The 8,812-nt window shown below is 38.2% G+C and overlaps 1 non-coding gene across 1 annotated transcript; it reads left to right on the top strand.

Moving 5' to 3' along the window:
- Positions 1–4,970: 4,970 nt before the first annotated feature.
- TRNAY-GUA lies at positions 4,971–5,042 on the top strand. Its single transcript has one exon. It is a non-coding gene; the product is annotated as a tRNA-Tyr (tRNA).
- Positions 5,043–8,812: the final 3,770 nt, after the last annotated feature.

Genomic DNA, 8,812 nt, shown 5'->3' with positions numbered 1-8,812 from the left:
GTTGATGGGAATGCAAACTAGTACAACCACTATGGAGAACAGTGTGGAGATTCCTTAAAAAACTGGAAATAGACTGCCATACGACCCAGCAATCCCACTGCTGGGAATACACACCATGGAAACCAGAATTGAAAGAGACACGTGTATCCCAATGTTCATCGTAGCACTGTTTACAATAGCCAGGACATGGAAGCAACTTAGATGTCCATCAGCAGATGAATGGATAAGAAAGCTGTGGTACATATACACAATGGAGTATTACTCAGCCATTAAAAATAATGCATTTGAATCAGTTCTAATGAGGTGGATGAAAGTGGAGCCTATTATACAGAGTGGAGTGCATCAGAAAGAAAAACATCAATACAGTATATTAATGCATTTATATGGAATTTAGAAAGATGGTAACGATGACCCTATATGTGAGACAGCAAAAGAGACACAGAGATAAAGAATAGACTTTTGGACTCTGTGGGAGAGGGCGAAGGTGGGATGATTTGAGAGAACAGCATTGAAACTGTATAATATCATATGTGAAACAGATCACCAGTCCAGGTTCGATGCATGAGACAGGGTGCTCAGGGCCAGTGCACTGGGATGACCTTGAGGGATGGGATGGGGAGGGAGGTGGGAGGGAGGTTCAGGATGGGAGACACACGTATATCCATGGCTGATTCATGTCAATGTATGGTAAAACCAATAAAATAGTGTAAAGTAAAATAAATAAATAAAACTGAAAAAAAAAAAAAGGCAGCTAGAATGGGGAAGTTTGAGACCAGTATGGGATGTGCTATAAATCTAATTGAAGATGAAATAGTTCCAGGTGGCACAAGATGTCTCAAGAATGAATGAGATGGTGGAGTGTAAAGGACACTCATCGGCAGTGGGAACAGAGAAATGGGGAAACCACATGTTGAACATTCCATGCTCCCTAAGCAATCATGAAGAGAAGGAATAAGTGGTTATTCAAATAAAAGCACAAAGACTTATGTACTATTTCCTTGCTCAAGAATATCAAAGAAACTAGAGCATATGCTATTCCAGGAACCTTAAAGATTTTGTTATAATAAACCCTTTGGGGTCTCCCCATTTTGGATTTTGGTGCCAAATACTTGTATATAAGATCCTAGCGCTTTTGGATATTTCACATTTTTAGCTAATATTACACTGATGTCTCTCATCACACACAGACACACACACCATCCAGAAAATAGAGCATGGAAAAGTATATATTTTGACAGCTTTGATCATTAGGAAGCAAAGATGACAGTCATAAGAGATTTCCTAGGAGGCTCTTGGATAGAGAAAGGAAATGTAATTAAGATGTTGAAAAATTTAATGACGTCCACTCTCTAGAGCTTATCTTTTACTGCAGTTGCTATTTCCAGACCCTATTTTCCAGCCAGCGATTTTTTCATGAGTTGTGATATTCACTTGAAACCTTAATCATTCTCAGAGATCCAGCTTTAAATGGAAACTAGGGCTTTTCCCTCTACCTGAAACTCACTTGAAAGAAGGATAGCTGCTGTGTCAACTGCTTTCAAGAATTATGGAGGGCAGGCAAAGGAAAAAGCTTAAGGATAACGTAGCAGTTGTTCTTTATTTTTATTTTTTTTTAATTTTTCTAAGGCACTGGTTATCAAGAATTTCCCTATGAAAATTTCAAAGCTCAAATTTCAGATCCCAGATTAAGATGCTGGATAAACACATAGTATGATCTAGATAAGGATCCCTAATAAAGATCCTGTCATCATAAAATGAACAATTGACAGCAACTAAAACACTGTAACTACAAAGTAAGCAGGAAGCAAAATTTTCACACTCAAAACTCTAATTTGAACAATTCTAATAATTTTCACATTGCTTTTAGTGTTGCTTTAATGACTTTATTTACCAAGTTCTATCATTTTTACCTAACACTTTTTCCTTTGCCCCTGACTTTAAAACATAATCCTCATTCAGTCTCAATTTGCACCCTTAAATTTGTCTCTATCAGTCTCCTGACTATTACTGTTTCAATACAGTCTTTACTTTGTGATATTTTTCAAAATGCCTCCTTAATTTTGCAAATGCTTTCCTTCCCCAAAGTGAAGTTACAGTGATTGACCTTATTCCACCATTGTTTTTCCCACTTTAGCAGAATAATGTCCCCCATCCCACAGATACATTCTGTGATAATTCCAGGAACCTATGAATATGTTACATGACAAAGGGAATTAAGGTTGTAAATGGATTAATTAGTAATCAGCTGACATTAAAATAGAAAAATTACATTTTTGTTATCTAGTCACTAAATCATGTCTGACTCTTTGCAACCCTATGGACTTTAGCCCATCAGGTTCCTCTGTCCATGGTGTTCTCCAGGCAAGAATACTAGAGTGGGTTGCCATTTCCTTCTCCAGGGGATCTTCCTGATCCAGGATTCAATCCCCCATCTCCTGCACTGGCAGGCAGATTCTTTACCACTGAACCACCAGGCAAGCCCTTGGGATTATACATTATCCTGATGTCATGGTTAAAGTCCTGAGAAGTAGAGAAAGGAGGTAGAAGAGGGCAGAGTTAGAGATATTTGGTGATGCTACCCTGTTTCCTTGAAGATGGAGGAAGGGGCTTTCAGCCAAGGAATGCAAGTGGACTCTAGAAGTTATAAAAGAAAAACAAACAAGTGCTTTTCTAGATACTCTAGAAGGAACACAGACCTGTCAACACTTTGATTGCAACCCCAGAAGACCCACTTTGATCTTTTGACTTTCATAACTGTAGTATATGTTTGTGTTCTTTTAAGCCACTACATTTGTGAAAATTTGTTAGCGTCTAATGGTAAAATGACACACAAGTTTTCACTTATGGGCCTATCAGCAATTTTCAGCTTCTGAATTCTCATCTTCATTGACGATTTGCACAGATTCTCTACCCCCATAACTAACTGGCATCAGAGTCAAATCCACTGTAGCTAGTTTACTGCACCGTAGTTAGGGTTTTCTATTACTCAGTGGCAATATCATGAAATAAAAAGTGCTCCCATAAAGGAAACATTGGAAAACCAAGCATCAGAGATGACAAGTCTCCCAGTAAAGCTGCAGAGAAGGATTGCTTTGTTTAACCTCTGCTCATATCACTCACTCGGAGAAGGCAATAGCACCCCACTCCAGTACTCTTGCCTGGAAAATCCCATGGATGGAGGAGCCTGGTGGGCTGCAGTCCATGGGGTTGCTAAGAGTTGGATTCGACTGAGCGACTTCCCTTTCACTTTTCACTTTCATGCATTGGAGAAGGAAATGGCAACCCACTCCAGTGTTCTTGCCTGGAGAATCCCAGAGTGGGGAGCCTGGTGGGCTGCAGTCTATGGGGTCACACAGAGTCGGACACAACTGAAGCGACTTAGCAGCAGCAGCAGCAGCATATCACTCACCAGGCTGTCTCACCTACAAGGCTGATTTTTCCCAATTCCAGATTCTCTTCTCCTATTGCTTACCAGATCCAGAGTCAAATCCATTTGGATGTACCAATCTATGTTCCCCAAAGTCTATGTTTAGGATTCACTCTAGGGCTGTAATAGCCATTATTATTGTTAATTAAAACAGCATGTGAAGTATCTTACTCCTGAGCAGTTCACAACTAATTGGAGGAGGTACATTGATCATCTAATTTGTCTAGTGAAAGTGAAAGTGTTAGCCATTAAGTCGTGTATGACTCTTTGTGACCCCATGGACTGTAGCCCACCAAGTTCCTCTGTCCATGGAATTTTCCAGGCAAGAATACTGGAGTGGGTTGCCATGCCCTTCTCCAGGGGATCATTCCAACCTGAGGATCGAGGCTGGGTCTCCTGTATTAAAGGTAAATGTTTACCATCGGAGCCACCAGGGAATCCCTAGAATGCTGGAGTGGGTTGCCATGCCCTTCAGGGGATCTTCCCAACCCAGGGATAGAACCCAGGTCTCCACATTGCAGGAGGCCTGCAGTGCTGCAGGGTGGCGATGCGGGAGACCTGGGTTTGATCTCTGCATTGGAAAGATCCCCTGGAGAAGGGAACAGCTACCGACTCTAGGTAATGAGCTGTCTAAGTAAATGACAATTTCCCAAAGGTATATAACTTCTAATGATTTCTAATAGTCATTTGAATTACTGGTCCTGATTAGTCCTAAATTTTAAGAAAATGGAGAAGAGAAGTCTAAAGAAGAGAAAATTTGAAGTATATGATACTTATAAAGGATGAAGTTTTAAATTTATATTATTGACATAATTAAGGTGCAGCTGTCAAGTATTAAGCTATTTGTCTTAAAATGATGTCAAGTTTATGAGCAACCTATCAATGTTTGCCTGCTTAGAGATGCTTCCACAGTGTGAAAAAATAGCTTGTCCTCCTACAAAAAGTTAAATATCTTTGTGGAATGTTACTCAATTTTGTTATTTTTTTTTCTTTCTGAAAAAGTAGAAAATTAAGTTTGTGTACCTAGAGATGGTGATTTCTAAATTGCCAGTTGACTGGATTATTATTTATGAAGCTGATGTATGTGGTACATATTTCATATACTTGAACACATCTATAATGTTTATAGTATGCTGTACCATCTATAGGCAGAGACCCTGCATTATGGAACATGGATAAGGGTTTGAGAAACGCATTCTTTTCAAATTAACAAGAAAAATAAACCTAGTAATTACTTTCTTCATCTTTCAACTCAGAAGCCCTAAGCTCTCAGGCAGAATGTTTTAACTAGATAACGAGGATGAAATAAATGTATTATCTTGAAGAACTATCATGAATACCATTACCCTGATTGTGTACCTCAGAGAATATTTTCAAAGTTTATTTTTAGGAGTTAATACATTGATGATCCAGTTAGAAAACACATGTATTAGCAGTGTCGTTTTGGCAAAAAAGAAATGCCACACCACAGTTTACAGGAAACACAAAGAATAATGAAACCAATACATAAATAAAATAAAACAATCCATGCCACCAAATAGCTTCCCTGGTGGCTCAGATGGTAAAGCATCTGCCTGTAATGCAGGAGACCCGGGTTCAATCCCTGGCTCGGGAAGATCCCCTGGAGAAGGAAATGATATTCCTTAGATTGACGATGAATCAAAAGAGGTTAAAAAAGGAACAGGTCTTTCAGAGAAACACAGTATCACAATATTTTAAGGGATATTTTCTTCTGGGCTGGTAGCCTTTGAAAGATTCCATCATTTGTCAAATCAGGATGAAATAAACTCAGATCAAATAGAAAAACAACAAAGCCTAGCAAAATTATTCTGAATCTTCTCTTATTACCCTTTCTTCTGGAAAGTTCAAGCAAATAACATTAGTTTTATTCTATTTGTGGAAAATAGCTATCCACTTACAACAGTTAGACATTCAAAACTATTGAAAAATAAAATGACTTATTTTTCATTATTCTAAGTAAACACAGTACTGTTTTACTGATAGCCTCACCACTGTGGGGAATCATGAGAGAGAGAGACAGGTGAACACTGTGCCTTAATGGAACTGGTTTGTGGCAGAGTTTGACATTTTAAATAAAAATGTCCAAAAGTCAGGTCTTTTCACCTATATATAGATACCCATCATGCCTAATTAAACTTTTCAAGAGGAATAATTGATGCTCAAATGCCTCATTTGAACTGCCACATAAAATAATATGTTTTATATTCGGTTTATAAAAATGATGCTCATGTAAGGCTCACAATTTTGCCATTCTGAGCCATTAAACAGTCTAAAACACTTGACATAAAGTAGTTTTAGAAAACAAAGATACTATCTGTCTTTATAACATATTATTTCAGTAGTTGATTCCTTAATATTTTTGTGAAGTTTCATATATGCCATACAATGTAAACAATATTTCACTATTACTTAAATCTTCTAACACAGTTTGGAAATAAAATTATGTGTATTCACCATAGATGTAAATATAGCTTCTTACATTTTCACTTACAGAATTGAATGGCTCTAAATCCTTTGAAATTTAAATAACTTCAATAGCTAGGATATTACTTTCATTTTTAAGAACTCATACTCTTAAAGAAAAAGACTACTAATGTCAAATGTGGTATATTGCCGATAAGATTATAAAACAAATTTGCATCTGGGTTACATAATCCACTACGAATTTGGTAAATTTCCTTTTTGGCTATTACCATACACTTCTGTAGCCATCAAACTGAGAAGGAGTTAAGGAAAATTAGGAAAAATAAGATTAATTTGGATCTAAAAATTGTATCATTAAGTCATGGAGTAAAAAAGATCCTACTTTTATTCGATTATGCTCCAACAGCACAAACCTACTTAAGCAAAAAAAATATAAAAAGGCGTAAAATATGATCTTTAAATATTTCATGTTAGCCTTCAGTTCAGTTCAGTTCAGTTCAGTCGCTCAGTCATGTCCGACTCTTTGTGACCCCATGAATCGCAGCACATCAGTCCTCCCTATCCATCAGCAACTCCCGGAGTTCACTCAGACTCACGTCCATCGAGTCAGTGATGCCATCCAGCCATCTCATCCTAGGTCATCCCCTTCTCCTCCTGCCCCCAATCCCTCCCAGCATCAGAGTCTTTTCCAATGAGTCAACTCTTTGCATGAGGTGGCCAAAGTACTGGAGTTTCAGCTTTACCATCAGTCCTTCCAATGAACACCCAGGACTGACCCCCTTTAGAATGGACTGGTTGGATCTCCTTGCAGTCCAAGGGACTCTCAAGAGTCTTCTCCAACACCACAGTTCAAAAGCATCAATTCTTCAGTGCTCAGCTTTCTTCACAGTCCAACTCTCACATCCACACATGACCACTGGAAAAACCATAGCGTTGACTAGAGGGACATTTTTTGGCAAAGTAATGTCTCGGCTTTTGAATATGCCGTCTAGGTTGGTCATAACTTTCCTTCCAAGGAGTAAGAGTCTTTTAATTCATGGCTGCAGTGATTTTGGAGCCCCCCCAAAATAAAGTCTGACACTGTTTCCACTGTTTCCCCATCTATTTCCCATGAAGTGATGGGACCAGATGCTATGATCTTCGTTTTCTGAATGTTGAGCTTTAAGCCAACTTTTTCGCTCTCCTCTTTCACTTTCATCAAGAGGCTTTTTAGATCCTCTTCACTTTCTGCCATAAGGCTGGTGTCATCTGCATATCTGAGGTTATTGATATTTCTCCCGGCAATCTTGATTCCAGCTTGTGTTTCTTCCAGTCCAGCGTTTCTCATGATGTACTTTGCATAGAAGTTAAATAAGCAGGGTGACAATATACAGCCTTGACGTACTCCTTTTCCAATTTGGAACCAGTCTGTTGTTCCATGTCCAGTTCTAACTGTTGCTTCCTGACCTGCATATAGCTTTCTCAAGAAGCAGGTCAGGTGGTCTGGTATTCCATCTCTTTCAGAATTTTCCACAGTTTATTGTGATCCACACAGTCAAAGGCTTTGGCATACTCAATAAAGCAGAAATAGATGTTTTTCTGGAACTCTCTTGCTTTTTCCATGATCCGGCAGATGTTGGCAATTTGATCTCTGGTTCCTCTGCCTTTTCTAAAACCAGCTTGAACATCAGGGAGTTCATGGGTCACGTATTGCTGAAGCCTGGCTTGGAGAATTTTGAGCATTACTTTACTAGCATGTGAGATGAGTGCAATTGTGCGAGTTTGAGCATTCTTTTGCATTGCCTTTTTTTGGGATTGGAATGAAAACTGACCTTTTCCAGTCCTGTGGCCACTGATGAGTTTTCCAAATTAGCCTTAGTAGTTATTAATGCAATCTTTGCCTAAACAGATGAGAACATGAGCAGTTATTTTGATTGTTTTTTCAATTATTAATAATTGTAATACAAAAATAAGTGCTTTGGGAGAAGATCAAGGAGTTGTTGATATCTGATCTTTTTTTTTAACAGAGTCAATTTGACAGGTGATAAATTTTTTAAATATTAAGGTTTTGTTTAAATTTTATTGAAGCTATTAGGGATTTTTTTTTAAATATTTAAGTGTTCTAGAGTATCCGCTTCATGAAGGAAATGGTCTTTAACCTATTTTATTCACTGACACCAAAGCACTTAGAAAAGTGCTTGTACAATAGTAAGCAATCCATATAATTACCTCAGTAATTCATGTCAAGAGGAAGAGTTTTCTAAAGTTGAAATTTCAAAAATTAAAGTCTTGAAATTTTGCATTTGAGGGTGCTTCTATTTATAAAAACAATATATTTGAGCTTTTTATTTAGCATATGTTGGGTATAGGAGGGATTTTGCTTCCAGCTTAGGGTTTACACCTACCAACTCCCTTACCCCAATGTCAAGAAAATGAAAGCTCTAATTCTTTAGTGAATATTGCTTTCTTAAAGAAAATGACAGTGTAAGACATCTGAATCCGTCCTGTCTCTTGTTCGGTTTCAGAATAAAAATATTAGGACTTGAGTTGTTGTTCAGTCACTCAGTGGTGTCTGACTCTTTGTGACCCCCATGGACTGCAGCACAAAAGGCTTCACAGTCCTTCATTATCCCCCTGAGCTTGCTCAAACTCATGCCCATTGAATCTGTGATGCCATCCAAGCATCTCATCCTCTATCGTCCCCTTATCCTCCTGCCCTCAATCTTTCCCAGCATCACAGTCTTTTATAAGTCAGCTCTTCACATCAGGTGGCCACAGGATTGGAGTTTCAGCTTCAACATCAGTCCTTCCAATGAATATTCAGGGTTGATTTCCTTTAGGATGGACTGGTTGGATCTCCTTGCTGTCCAAAGGACTCTTAAGAGGACTTGAGAAGAAACTGCACATTAAAAACTAAAATTGTCCTTTGAAAAATGCATGCCTAAACCTATATCCTTTTTT

Source organism: Oryx dammah, unplaced genomic scaffold, assembly GCF_014754425.2.
Source record: "Oryx dammah isolate SB20612 unplaced genomic scaffold, SCBI_Odam_1.1 HiC_scaffold_29, whole genome shotgun sequence".
Lineage (NCBI taxonomy): Eukaryota > Metazoa > Chordata > Mammalia > Artiodactyla > Bovidae > Oryx > Oryx dammah.
This window is presented reverse-complemented; position numbering and strand designations above follow the sequence as displayed.